At 43.3% G+C, this 15,341-nt stretch overlaps 1 protein-coding gene across 2 annotated transcripts in view; it reads right to left on the bottom strand.

Annotated features, from left to right (window-relative positions):
* Positions 1–13,360, bottom strand: part of cnbd1 (cyclic nucleotide binding domain containing 1) — a 345,231-nt gene extending 331,871 nt beyond the window's left edge. For both annotated transcript variants that reach the window (XM_085992714.1, XM_085992717.1), the window contains exons 1-2: positions 13,228–13,360; positions 7,010–7,082 (exon numbers count right to left, since the gene is read on the bottom strand). The gene's annotated coding sequence lies outside the window, so the exon portion shown is untranslated. The remainder of the gene's footprint in view (positions 1–7,009; positions 7,083–13,227) is intronic.
* Between the last annotated feature and the right edge of the window lie 1,981 nt (positions 13,361–15,341).

Raw genomic sequence — 15,341 nt, 5'->3', positions numbered from 1 at the left:
GGAGAGAGGGGAGAAAAACAAGCTGCGCCAGAAGTTTCCAAATCCACGTGACGACGGAAAGCTGTGCCGAAAGGCTGCGAACCCCCTCTTTTGCGAATCTGAAAGTGGTGAGCATGATCCCGAGTTCCTCAAGTCGAAACTTAATTTAGGTATAAGGGGAGGGAGAGGGTAAGGGTAATCGTAATGTGTTTCCCCTTTTTCGATGTGCCGTGTGTTTCCCATTTCCATGGAATCAAGTTTATAGATATGTGCACGCTTGTAGTCGCTTTGATTTGTGCTTATGATATGTATTTTGTAATGCTGCAAACTGTTTAATAATAAAAAGCATCCATTTCGTGCTATTCAACCTGGTCTATTGAGTCTTTCTCTGCACTACAGTTCCCTGCACCTAAGTCCAAGGTCTAGAACCGTAGGGAAGAGTGGGTCGAACCACTCAAGGGTAATTATTGCACGAAGCCTGGTAGGAGACCAGAACGAGCAAGAGAAACCCCCTACAGTGGTCCTCCATCTGGCAATACATATAAGTCCATTTTAGGTATTTCCTGGCCTTTGTATATCACTTTCACCCTTATTTTTCCTTTGGGGTAGACTTTTTGCCCCGTGTACGTCTTCAAGGCAATCTCTGTAGCTTTCAAGGGTATGTGAAAATAGCCGCTTGTAGTCCCTTTGGTTTATGACTGTTAGGGCTGATCCTGTGTCCAATTCCATTTTCACTTGAACTCCGTCTATCTTGAGTGTAACCCAGATAGTCTGGTGATCCTCCATTTTGGTTACCTTATGTAGTTTCAGACAACCCAGATCCTTGCTTCCGGAGTCTGTGTCACTTTTCTGTTCGTCTGAACTACTGTCCATCACCTTGTGTACCTTTTTGTACTTCTCCTGTGGAGATTTCTTACTGTTGGTTTTCTTCCCAGACCTGCAGACTCTTGCTATGTGTCCTGCTTTTCCACACTGTCTGCACACTTGGTCCTTGAACCAACAATCCTTCTGGTCGTGTGTTGTTCTGCCGCAGCGATAACACTTCCCTGTTCCATAGGACATTTCATTGGTGCCATATTCTTGCGGTCTCCGTTGTATCTCTGCAGCGCCCCTTGCGGCTGCTTCGTGTGATACTGCCATACTGAAAGCCTTGTCCAGCGTAAGATCCTTTTCTGATAGAAGCCGTTTCTGGCTTCTTTCACTTTGAAGCCCACACACAAACTTGTCCCTTAACGTATCTGCTAGTCCCACTCCAAACTGGCAGTGTTTTGATAGTTTGCGCAGTTCCGTTAAGTACTCAGCATTGCTTTCGTCTTTGTGTTGGTTCCTTTTATGGAACTTAAATCGTTCTGCTATCAGCAGCAGTGTGGGGTTTAAGTGGTCCTGTAGGATTTCTACTATGCTTTCGAAATTCTTATTCACAGGCTTCTCTGGGGTTATTAGGTTTCGCAGTAACCCATAAGTTTTTGCACCCATGGAATTTAACAAAACCAGTGCTTTCCTAGCATCTGGCACTTCATGCGCCCTGCAGTACACCTCAATACGTTCCACATATGTCGCCCAATCTTCGACTTCATTGTCGAACGTAGAGATACTGCCACTCTTCAGCATCCCTGGGTGTGATTTAACTGTCAGAAATGGCGTCTCCCGTGCTTTCCCTTCTTCTCCGCTGGCACAAAATGGCATCTCCCGCGCTTTCCTTTCTTCCCGCGCTCGCCCTTCTTCTCCGCTGCGGCTTCTAAAAATGGCATCTCCCGTGCTCTTCCTTCTCCTCCGCGGCTCAATGGCGTCTCCCGCTCTCTCCCTTCTTCTCCCCGCGGACACTGTTCAGCCCTTGAGCCCTGGCTGCGCTCTGCGCGTTTTTTTTTCTGTGCGCCTTTCCCGTTTCCGCCACCCGGTCCTGAACCCGGCTGCTGCTTTACCCTCTCTCTCTCCGTTTTGTTTTTCCTCGACGCCGCTCGGTTTTCAACCCCCGGCTGCGCCCTGTGCGCTTCACCCTCTATCTTACCCAGTCGACGCTGCTCGGCTTTTTCTCTGCCGTCGGTCGGCTCCAGCCACCGGTGTCCGGGAAGGGGCTGCGCTGTACCTGGTACCTGTCGTCAGTCTGTTGCTGATCGTCGTGGCTGGGGAACCAAGCCCGGCTCTCCACAGCCTCCCCTGCGATGTTCACTCTCTGCCGGACGACTGGGCGGTTGCTCGTGGTCGACGCCCGTGTTTCTGGCCTCGACTTTCTTCCACCGCCCTCCCGGAGCGAATCCTCGAAGGGAAATGCAGAGTTGCAGGTAGATTAGGATCGACACTCGTCGCCACTGTTAGATCCGTGATTCTGAGAGTATGATGTTTTTCAATAACCACACGGATGCTGTAACTTAACAATCAACAGGTATTTACTGGAGGAGGGTAGTCTCAAGACTGGGGTACAGAGGCATGCTCAAGGCTTATATACAGGTGTGGTCACTGCCAGTACTACAGTATACAGGAGCTGTAAAAGTAGTTCTCTCTTAAAAGGTACATATACTACAGCTTTATGAAAGGGAAATCGTGTTTGACAAACCTAGTGGAGTTTTTTGAGGATGTAACTGGTAGAATAAATAAGGGAGAACCAGTGGATGTGGTGTATTTGGATTTTCAGAAGGCCTTTGATAAAGTCCCACATAAGAGGTTAGTGTGCAAAATTAAAGCACATGGGATTGGGGGTAATATACTGGCATGGATTGAAAATTGGTTAACAGACAGGAAACAGAGTAGGAATAAATGGGTCTTTTTGGGGTGGCACGCAGTGACTAGTGGGGTACTGCAGGGGTCAGTGCTTGGGCCCCAGCTATTCACAATATATCTCAATGATTTGGATGAGGGAACTAAATGTAATATTTCCAAGTTTGCTGATCACACGAAACTAGGTGGGATTGTGAGTTGTGAGGAGGATGCAAAGAGGCTTCAAGGTGATTTAGACAAGTTGAGTGAGTGGGCAAATACATGGCAGATGTATGTGAAGTTATCCACTTCGGTAGGAAAAACAGAAAGGCAGAGTACAGGAAACTTTTTTTTATCCGGCACCGACGGGACCGACGTGGTGCCGGTTCATCAAAAATTCCGGATCACCAAGCGCTATAGTAAAAGATACGAGAGCTGAGAGCTCCGTATAAAGCAACAAACCCTGTTGCTTAGCAACAGGTTCAGAACAATGGCCACAAGTTACAAGCGTTTCTGTAGCTTAGCAACAGCTGCAGCCACACCCTTGCACAGCAACAGATGGAGGCAGGCAAGTAATATGAAGTATGAGCCTACTCCTGAATTTTGCCGGTTAACCGAGATTTCCGGTTATTTAGGTGCCGGTAAATCGAAAGTTTCCTGTATTATTTAAATGGTGATAGATTGGGAAATGTTGATGTACAGCGGGACCTGGGTATCCTTCTACACCAGTCACTGAAAGCAAACATGCAGGTGCAGCAAGCAGTTAGGAAGACAAATAGTATGTTGGCCTCCATTGCAAGAGGATTTGAGTACAGGAGCAAGGATGTCTTACTACAGTTATACAGGGCCTTGGTGAGACCAGACCTAAAGTAGTGTGTGTAGTTTTGGTCTCCTTACCCAAGAAAGGATATACTTGCCATAGAGGGAGTGCAGCGAAGGTTCACCAGACTGATTCCTGGAATGGCAGGACTGTCGTATGAGGAGAGATTGGGTCGACTAGGCCTGTATTCATTAGCGTTTAGAAGAATGAGAGGGGATCTCATTGAAACGTATAAAATTCTGACAGGGCTAGACAGACTGGATGCAGGGAGGATGGTTCCCCTGGCTGGGGAGGTCTAGAACGAGCGGTCACAGTCTCAGGATAAGGGGTAGGACATTTAGGACTGAGATGAGGAGAAATTTCTTCACTCAGAGGGTTGTGAACCTGCGGAATGCTCTACCAGAGAAGGCTGTGGAGGCCAAGTCACTGAATATATTTAAGAAGGAGACAGATAGATTTCTAGACACAAAAGGCATCAAGGAGTATGGGGAGAGAGCGGGAATATGGTATTGAGGTAGAGGATCAGCCATGGTCATATTGAATGGCGGAGCAGGGCCGAATGGCCTACTCCTGCTCCTATTTTTCTATGTTCTATGTTTCTATGTTGGAAGATTATGGGGAGTATGCTTGTGGGTTCCCGAGATGTGCTCCTGGTGGGCAAGGCCCAAGCTCGGTGCATGCATTCATAAAGTTCACCCATGAATTTCAAAATAAATTTAGGTTAACTGTTCTAGAAAGGAATGGGAATTGATGCCATCTGTTTTGTACTGTGAAATGCAAACTTATTTTGACCTCCGCTAATGTAAAAACACTCCAAAATCCTTTTTAATGTCATTGAGCAGTGTCATGAGGCTGTTTGCTGCCAGACAATGGCCTAGAAAGTCAGGGGTTTCGCGCCAACCATTACTGCCAGATTCAGGTGAAAAAATGGCGGCTACCACTCTTCTGCCAGCTGGTCGTGGGTCCTGCAGCGGCTGCCATTTTCAGATGGGTGGCAGTGCTGCCGATATCAGCGATCACTAATATCATGGAAATGATACAGATCATGATGTCAGTGAGTGTGCAACGTTCACTTGATGGCTGAACTGCAAGTTTGAAGTTCACCATTCAACTTACCGGCATGCCTTAAATGCAACGAGCTGAGCAAACGTTGACAATCAGGAAGGAGGCTCCAGCAGTGGTATTTAAAAGGATCATCAGCAACTACTTGCAACTGACATGTTTCTGCAGTTTGACTGGCTCTGTGCAACTATCTGCAACTCCATTAGCTTTATTAACTTCTTGCAAGGTTCTACGGTTACAAGGAGTGTTGTTGCAAGTGGAGAATGCCTTCATTATTATTTAAAGGCTTAGAAACATAGAAAATTACAAGCAGGAGTAGGCCATTCAACACTTCGAGCCTGCTCCGCCATTCAATATGATCATGGCTGATCCTCTATCTCAATACCATATTCCCGCTCTTTCCCCATACCCCTTGATGCCTTTTGTGTCTAGAAATCTATCTATCTCCTTCTTAAATATATTCAGTGACTTGGCCTCCACAGCCTTCTCTGGTAGAGAATTACACAGGTTCACCACCCTCTGAGTGAAGAAATGTCTCCTCACCTCAGTCCTAAATGTCCCCCTCGTTCTAGACCCCCCCCAGCCAGGGGAAACATCCTCCCTGCATCCAGTCTGTCTAGTCCTGTCAGAATTTTATACGTTTCAATGACATCCCCTCTCATTCTTCTAAACTCTAGCAAATACAGGCCTAGTCAACCCAATCTCTCCTCATACGACAGTCCTGCCATCCCAGCAATCAGTCTGGTGAACCTTCGCTGCACTCCCTCTATGGCAAATATATCCTTTCTTAGGTAAGGAGACCAAAACTGCACACAATACTCCAGGTGTGGTCTCACTAAGGCCCTGTATAACTGTAGTAAGACATCCTTGCTCCTGTACTCAAAATCCTCTTGCAATGAAGGCCAACATACCATTTGCCTATCTAACTGCTTGCTGCACCTGCATGTTTGCTTTCAGTGACTGGTGTACAAGGACACCCAGGTCCCTTTGTACATCATGGCTTTAATATATATATATTACATAAAGCATTTCTGAGCATTAAAAAGTGGTATAAGATTTTGTGATGTCTGGTAGCCTGGAAATTTTGAACATGATTTTGATGCCTGTTCCAAGCTCATGCCAGCATCAAAACAGCCCCTGAAGGTTTGATGTTTCATGGCCACGCAGTGGTTGAAGTGCCAACTTTGCACTCAATCATTATAAAAGCAGAATTCATTCTAGAACAAACGTGACAGTATAAACAGGGTGACAGTAGCATAAACTGTGCTAGAATAAGAACTCTGGTTCTATAATGACATAAATTGAAACTTGGCTTATTAAAGGTGGATTTAATGTCAGCTTGATTCAGTAAAGCTTAATGTAAAGTTGAGACTAAAGTATGGTCCACTGAGGTTTGCATATGTCAGATATTACCTTATTACTGCCTATTTATATAACACTTTCATTTCAGAGGCTTAATTTCACTCAGTGATAATGCTAAGACATAGGAAGCAACAAAAACTTACATTTATGTAGTGCCTTTAACATAGTAAAACATCCCAAGGTGCTTCACAGGAGCATTATTAAACAAAATTTGACACTGAGCCACATAAGGAGATATTAGGACAGGTGACCAAATGTTTGGACAAAAAGGTAGGTTTTAAGGATCATCTTACAAGGAGAGAGAGGTAGAGAGGCAGAGAGGTTTAGGGAGGGAAGTCCAGAGCTTAGGGCCTTGGCAGCTGAAGCCACGTCCACCAAGTGGAGTGATTAAAATCGGGGATGCGCAAGAGGCCAGAATTGGAGGAGCGCAGAAGTCTCGGAGGGCTGTTGGGCTGGAGGGGTTACAGAGATAGGGAGGCGCGAGGCCATGAAGGGATTTGAAAACTAGGATGACTAGGTTTAAAATTGAGGCATCGTTGGACCAGGAGCCCAGGAGTGATGGGTGAATGGGTCTCAGTGCGAGTTAGAACACGGGCAGCGGAGTTTGGATGAGCTCAAGTTTATGGGAGGGTGGAAAATGGGAGGCTGGCCAAGAGAGCATTGGAATAGTCAAGTCTAGAGATAACAAAGGCATGGATGAGGGTTTCAGCAGCACCAGCATGTTGTTCTGGGACACTATACTCCTGACATGAATAGATCAATTCAGACTGTGAGTGCCCTGATGGCTCAAATGGTTCAGTATTCTATCCCCAACCAGAAAGCTATGAGTTCAAGTGCTAGAGTTGTTCATCACAAAAACGCATCTTACTTGGATAGTTTAATTGTTTTTAGCCGGGCTATCAGTGTTTCATAGAAGCTTGATCTTGTATCTTTTTTGGGAGGGGGCTGTAATTGACTTATTTAAATCATACTTCAGTTTCACTGGCAACAGCAGCTTTCAGAGTCATTGCTGATAACTCTTATTCTTGCCTGAAAAGGCTGTAAGCAGTTCGTACAACAGAATCAAATCAGTTCTATTATTTTGAGTTGTACCTGTTCTGTAAACCACTGATGTTGCATAACTTCTGCAAATTATGATAATCAATTCCCAAAAAATACTGCATTCCTAGCAGGAAAGAAACAAAAAATTAGAATTTGTTTTCAAACATCTTGTGCAATTATTGTTCTGGTAAAATAACTTGCATCTCATTTATCTCTAGGTATGTCTATATTAAAAAGAAAAGATCAATTTTTGAACTATTAAGTGTAAATGCATTTTAAACAGGGGTGCAGCAGCAACTGCACACATTTACCCAGTGAGCAATTAAAGTCAGTTTTTCAGTTCAACAACAACAACTTGTATTTATATAGCACCTTTAACGTAGTGAAACGTCCCAAGGAGCTTCACAGGAGTATTATAAGACAAACAATTTGACACCGAGCCGCATAAGGAGAAATTAGGGCAGGTGACCAAAAGCTTGGTCAAAGAGGTAGGTTTTTAGGAGCATCTTAAAGGAGGAAAGAGAGGTAGCGAGGCAGAGAGGTTTAGGCAGGGAATTCCAGAGCTTAGGGCCTAGGCAACAGAAGGCACGGCCACCAAAGGTTGAGTGATTATAATCAGGAACGCTCAAGAGGGCAGAATTAGAGGAGCGCAGATATCTCGGGGGGGGGGGGAGGGGGTTGTGGGGCTCAAGAAGATTAGAGATAGGGAGGGGTGAAGCTATGGAGAGATTTGAAAACAAGGATAAGAATTTTGAAATCGAGACATTGCTTAACCGGGAGCCATTGTAGGTCAGCGAGCACAGGGGTGATGGTTTCACTGAATCCTACCTTGCTTCTGGGATTTAGTAAAGCAATCCATCAAAGATTTCATTAGTAATCACTAAACATGGGTTTAAGGCCTATGAATCCTAGAAATTATTGAACAGTAACACCAATAGCAAATCTGCTCAGAAAACCTTGTCAAAAAAACAAGAAACCCAGTTCACAAGCAGGAGGTGCATGAGACCCTGGACAGGAGTGGATCAATATTTGGCATTAAAATTAAGCTGCTTTATGCGTATTCCAAAGGATGAGGGAGGGCTGTGAGCGGGTTGCTTGACAACTAAGCACAATCTCTTAAAAAAAGTAAATAGAAGAATGAGATGCAGATGGGTTTTAATGGCCATCGATGAAAACATTGTGTATAAATGCCTAACTGGGAGAGAAACTACAGGAGGAGCTTAACCAGTGTGGAAGAAAAGTGGCAGAAATATTAGTGCAGAAAGCTTATAGGGCTAGGAGATCTTGAGGTAGGATATTGAGTCTGGTAATTTTCTTCAAAATATATGTGTTATTGTATATCCAAATTATAATCTGTAGAAATATAAAAATATTACAACTTTCCTTTATATAACATCTTTAATGTAGAAAAACATCTTAATGTGTTTCAAAGAGGAACAAAGCAGTGTCTGCCAAGCCTTTATGAGGGTCTTGAGATGACCAAATGCTTGGTCAAAGAGATGGGATTTATAGAAGTTTTTAGAGGCAACCACAGAAATAGAGGGGCAGAGTGATATTGGGAAGGAATGCCAGAGAGTACAGCTATGCCACCAATGTGGTGGAGCAGAGCGAGGGGAATACACATCCCAGAGTTAAGGAATCAGAGACCATGGAAGGCAACATATTGGACTCTAGGGGAATCGAGGGATATGGGGATCGGGTGGGAAAGTGGAGTTGCAGTCGAAGATCAGCCATGATCTTATTGAATAGTGGAGCAGGCTCGAAGGGCCGTATGGCCTATTACTGCTCCGAATTCTTATGTTCTTATGTTGCAGTTATGGTAGGGTGATGGTGGAGGAATCTGTAGTTAAGCATGAGGATTTAAAATTTCATACATCAGTGGACAGAAAGATATTCTATGTAGGCAAGGACAGATGTGATGAGAAATCAGGACTTAGTATGGGTGGATGAGTTTTGAGCAAGTTGGAGTTTGTAGGTCAGACTTCTGCCATTCAGGCTGCTAGAGAAATTGAGTCCAGAGGTAATGAAAATGTGGATAACTGTTTTGGCAGGTGAGGTATGGACGGAGGCAGGAAATGCTGTGAAGGTTTAAGTAAACAGTCTTGGCAATGGCTAGGATGTGGCTTTAGAAGCTCATCTGTGTCAAGCAGGATGCTGAGTTTGAAAACAATCATCCATAACGAGCAATGGAGAGGGGGACAGGTTCAGAGGCAAGGAAACTGAGTTTTTGCTGGGATCCAGAAATGACGTGTATCACCTTCCACCTGGAGTTTCTCATTCACTTGCAAGTTAATGTCGCACAGGCAGTTTGACAGCACAGAATGATGGAATTGTTGGAAAGATAAAAGCTGGGTGAAATCAGCATACATATGGAAGCTAATTTGTTCCAAGAGACAATGTCGCCAAAGCAAAGCACATACATCAGAAGGAGGAGTGGCCAAGGATAAATCCTTGGGGTTTTCCAGAAGCCATCGTGTGGGTGCATGGAAAGTAGTCATTGTTGGAGATGTGCTAAATGCATTGGGATAGAAGTGGTACCAGGAAAGGGTAGTCCCATGGAGCTGGCCCATGGAGGAGAGGCAGTGGAGGAGGGCAACAGCGAGTTTGAGAAGGACATGGAGTTGCAATCAGAGAGGATATCATTCATGACTTTGACTAGAGAAGACTCAGCAGTGATCAAGGAAGAAGGTAGACTGAAGGGAGACGAATAGAGTTGTGGGAAATTTGGGCATGGATCTGGAAGGCAATGATGCATTCAAGAACTTGGGGAAAAAAAGGGACATTAGAAAAGGGGGGGTAGTTAGACAGGTAAGGGTGGGGTTTTGGCAGAGGGGCTAGCGTGATAAAAAAGTTATGATGGCAGTGGAACAGAGTTTGAGGAGGCAGTTTGTCATGGAGAAAAAAAGTCATGGGTTCTCCTAGATGATCCTGGAGCAGTAGAAAATACAATGGCCCAGAAATTCGGGTCAAGCCGCCGACCTGCACTTACCTAGCGCGCCGGCCGTTGAGCTGTGGGCCCACGTGGGATTCTGATCCTGGGCCTACTCCAACTGCCGGTGCGCAGTGCTTGCGTATCCCAGGGGCACAGTTAGTTCAAAGCGTCCCCTGGGATCACGTGGGCCATGGAGAGCCAATGGTAGCAGGGAAATGCCCATTCATAAAATTGACAGGAAGAGCTGTCAAAACTATAAATACTATAAGCCCCAAAACATCACTAAAACTTCAAATAAATTTTTTTTTTAAGTCACATTTTTAAAATAATAACTATAAATTACATAAAATAACTATTTTAAACAATAATTTAAATTTTTGAAAACATTAATTACATATTCTAACGGGGCTAAAAATAAACTTACCTTTCTTTAAAGTATTTAAAAATAATAAACCTGTGGAAATTTTTTTTTAAATTTTAATTAATTCACCACTTACCTTGTTAAAAGCAGGCCTTGCGCCTGCTTTTTACATGTGTAACTGCTGGAAACTTACCCTCCCGGAGAAACCTGCAAAAAAAACGTAAGTTCCATGCGCACGCGCTGCCTCTCCGGCATACGCGTTCGACCTCTGAACCCCTTCCTTTAAGGGAACGGAAGTTCCAGTTTCCCGCGCATGCGCAGTGCATGCACGAAACCAGCACTTTCGTTGGGCCTACGGGTGAGTGCCCCGTGCATACTCACCCGTGGAGACCCGAATTTATGGGCCATTGTTCATCCCACCAAAAAGATCTTTGCCATCCAAAATGATATTTTTCACTTGGCAGATCAATATTAAAGTTTCAACATTCCAATAATATGACCATAAGAATGAATCCCCAGGAAACCATATTACTATAAATATATTTACTGGAGTGTGAAAGCCTCATTGGGTAATTTGGCATGATTAAAAACAATTTTCAGAGGAGACAGTTCCAGGAACCAAAGCTTCCCAAAAACACAATGGGCCATTATTAATGTGAAATCAGTTGGCAAGTTCGGGGGATTAACAGATACACCATGAGTTGTGAATCTCCAGAACCTGCTGGTCAATTTACGATACTCCACCGGTTGCTTTGCACAAACGGCATCTCGCCCTTAGCCTCCCCGTTATTTTTAAGATCTTACTGGATTTGCACATTAATTGTCCATTGAACTCGCCATAGAAAGTTAGGGCTGGAACTTAACAGCGCAAGTACCTTTTTAACAATGTGATAATTGTTAATGCAACACCAATCAACCTCTCTGGCACAGAAAGGGAACAATTTAAACTGTTCAATCTCATTTCTGCATGTGGCAAATTGTTGTTAGAGATTTTTTAAATGTCAAATTTTAATCTTTTACATTTTTTCTTACTTTTCCTTTCCATCTCTTTTTCTTTCCCTCTCTTTCTGTACCTGATTTATCTCAAATTCATCCTGCTTCTCTGTCATTCCTGTTTCTTTCTCAATCCTTAAATCTCATTGGTTAAATTGATACACTGTTGGTCACACCGTTCACCAAGGTCCCAGATGCCCCGTTGCCCTTGCCACGCCATTATAAGCTCGCACTTGCAGCAAGTTACGGCGCAAAAAAAATTTGAGCTGAAGGGTGCAGGAAAAAGTCTAATGGCGTATGCTGCAAGATGCCCGGCTCCAACGACATGAGGGAGTGCTGTACTGTCCGAGTTGCTGCCTTTTGGATGAGATGTTAATATTAGGCCCCATCTGCCCTCTCAGGTGGACATAAAAGATCACTAAACAAAAACAGATTATGTGGTCATTTATCTCATCGCTGTTTGTGGAACTTTGCTGTGCACAAACTGGCTGCTGCATTTCCCTACATCACAACAGTGACTACACCTCAATATCACATCATTGTAAAGTATTTGGGAGCATGTGAAAGGTGCTATATGATTGCAAGTTATTTCTTCCTTCACCATAGAATTAGCCAACTTTAGGACTTTTAAAAGGTGGCAATAACATTTAAAAGGCAGTTGCTATAATCAAATCATAACTCTGGGGCCTGATTCAGCTTTTAATTAACTTCAACAGTTGACACACTGTAACATTAAAGGTGAGCTCACATACGTATAGCAGTTATACTTATTTCTAAATGTGAAATTTACAACACATATCTGGAAGCTCGGGTGCAGAGCTTGTATAATGGTTTAACAGTTAAATTCTAATAAGATAAAGTCAATGGCAATCATAAAGAAAAAGAACCTCTCAAATATTGACTTTAAAACTGAGCACTGAGGAATTCGATAAAAATGTTGTACTTGGGTAATAACATCAGGCAGCTGGACTAATGAAGAGATTAAATGGGTGACAGTAATTGCAAAAGAGGTGTTTCTTAAAAAAATGAAGAGGTTTCTGTGTAATCATAAAATCAATAATAAGCAAAATGTTTACGTGCTACTTGTAGTCAAACGCAGCGTCCAAATGCGACAACTGGACTGGGAGTTTGAGTTTAGTGGTATAACAGATGCAAAATCTTAGTTGAAGGTGATGACTAATCAGATGGCATTTTAAATTAGCGCAAGGAGGGAAGGTGGATTAACCTGATGAGAATAATTACATATCATAGAATCATACAGTACAAAAGGAGGCCAATTAGCCCATCAGCCTGTGCTGGCTTTTTGAAAGAGATATCCAAATTAGTCCCATTCCTCTCATCTTTTCCCATAGCACTGCAATTTTTCCCCTTCAAGTACACTGTGGTCACATTATTGAGGTCACCAGAAAAATCATCACTTTCTGGAGTTGTCACTTGAGCACAAAAATCTACGCTAACACTCCAGTGCAGTACTGAGGGAGTGCTTCACTGTCAGAGGTGCCGTCTTTCGGATGAGATGTTAAACCAATGCCCTGTCTGCTCCCTCAGGTGGACGTAAAAGATCCCATGCCACTATTTCAAAGAAGTCCTGCCCAATATTTATCCGTCAATCAACATCACTAAAAACAGATTATCTGGTCATTATGGCATTGCTGTTTGTGGGAGCTTGCTATGCGCAAATTGGCTGCCACGTTTCCCACATTATAATTGTGACTACGCTTCAAAAAGTCCTTCATTGGCTGTAAAGCGCTATGGGACGTCCTGAGGTCGTGAAAGGTGCTATATGAATGCAAGTCTTTACAATTTAAAAAAAAAAGTTGATCCTAACAGAGTAGGAGGAAGGTGAACAGCAGAGCCGCAGGACACTGACAGCACCTGGCGGGGGTGAGAGAGCCGGGAGTGCTCGGCTGCCCCCGGATAAACGTTATCTCCATCTCTGACTGACCCATTACTGATTGCAGCCATTCATAGTCTTGCTCTTACCCTGAGTCAGACGCGGCAGGCTCTCGTTACTCGCTGCCGGGGCGCCAACCGACATTTTGCTTCCCTTCGAGCTTCAGCCGGCCACTGCCGCGGTCTGTGTCCATGGGAACCACACCGTGCCGGGGCACGTGACGCGTCCAATTCTGGCGGCCAGCGCGAGACTCGCTCCTGTCTGTAAGAGGGCGGGAGAACGGACATGTGTGCGAGCCTGTGCGTGAATAGTAACTCATTCAAATATTGTGGATATAATTTCTACCTCAAGCCCCAGAAAATGGGATGGAGTAACAAAATTGGACTAGCTGCGCTGCAAAAACAATGCCATTTTGACATCCAGTTCAACAATTTCAGACCATAACCTCTACCCCTATTTTTTCAGATGGCACCTGTTGATGATTCTGTCTTCCCATTTACCCCCCTTCTGGACTCATCTTTTGTTTCTTTACCTGTTCTATTACCATCTCCTTTAGCTTTGTACTATCATTATATCACTCCTGCGTTCCAGCCTATCACAGACCTTCCCTTTTGTTCTTTCCTCCAATTCCCCCCTTTGCCACCCATGCACTTGCTTAAAATTTGTTACATCTCTAACTTTTTCCAGTTCTGACTAAAGGTCATTGACCAAAATGTTAACTCTGTTTCTCTCTCCACAGATGCTGCCTGACCTGCTGAGTATTTCCAGCATTTTCTGTTTTTATTTCATATTGCCTATGTCTGGTCTGAAAACCTCCTTTATTCAAACCTTAGCTCACAATCACTGTATGAAAAGATGGAAATGGCATCAACCCACTATCACAAGAAGCTTTTTTATCATTAAACATCGTAACAACACTCCTGGAAACGTGATGCACACATGCCAACCCAAAAAGCTGCGAGAGCTACAAGAAAACTATCATTCTCCAAAAACTGACAGCTCCAACATAAGGTGCAGCTGAAATTCAGCACTGAATAAAGTCCTACAAACAAAGCCACTACTTCAAGGCGATTTAATAAGTTAAAATCCTTTTCATGACATTGGATTTCAAGATTTTTAAGAAAGACTTGCATTTATATAATGCCTTTCACAACCACTGGACGGCCCAAAGCACTTTACAGAGGTACTTTTTGAAGTGTAGTCACTGTTGTAATGTAGGAAACACGGCAGCCAATTTGTGCTCAGCAAGCTCCCCAAACAGCAATGTGATAATGACCAGATAATTTTTTAGTGATGTTAATTGAGGGATAAATATTGGCTAGGACACAGGGGAAACTCCCCTGTTCTTCTTAGAAATAGTGCCATGGGATCTTTTACGTCCACCTGAGAGAGGGCAGACAGGGCCTCAGTTTAACAACTGATCCGAAAGACAGCACCTCCGACAGTGCAGTATTCCCTCAGTACTGCACTGGAGTGTCAGCCTAGATTTTTTGTGCTCAAGTCACCGGAGTGGGACTATGAACCCACAACCTTCTGACTCAGAGGCGAGGGTGCTACCAATTGAGCCACTGGCTGACACTTTTATTGGTGTGTCTGGGATCACATTCTGCAATTCAGCTTGTTTCTTTCTGTGAAAACTGAAATCTAATGGTCTCACATATGATATTTCAAAATAATTAGTTACAATAAAAGTGTATGGTACATGAACTCATCATGATTTAAGCTGCAGATATACCTAATATTCTATCAGTTGTATTATATGTTAAAAAAGTACATTAAGTGCAATTTTTGCAATGGTGGTTAGAAATTTTGAGGGGAATTAAGTAAGATCAATCCCTGTCCTTGTGTGTGGCTATGATTCTCTTTGTCTCTATACATACATATCCTTTTCGTGTATTTGTGGTTCTCGCTAATTCTACAAGTGAGTTTTTTTTCTGTTTTCTGTGTGCATCTGTGGTTCTGTCTCTATTATCTTGTATAAAACATTTAATATTATTAGAACTCTTGTTTGTTGCTTTAGATTTTCAAATCTATTTTACATTGATCATTTTAATAATACTTTGCCATTTGTTTCATATTTAAATTGCTGTTATGATACTTTACTATTTTGCAACTGCTGCTTTACTTTTGAAATGATTTACCACAATTTTTCCCTTTATAAGTTTCTTTGAGATAAAATATAACACAGACCCTAATATACTGC

Source organism: Somniosus microcephalus, chromosome 7, assembly GCF_052327205.1.
Source record: "Somniosus microcephalus isolate GS21.2 chromosome 7, FLI_Smic_1.0, whole genome shotgun sequence".
Lineage (NCBI taxonomy): Eukaryota > Metazoa > Chordata > Chondrichthyes > Squaliformes > Somniosidae > Somniosus > Somniosus microcephalus.
Note: the sequence above shows the minus strand (reverse complement) of the source record. Positions and strands in the feature narration are given on the sequence as shown.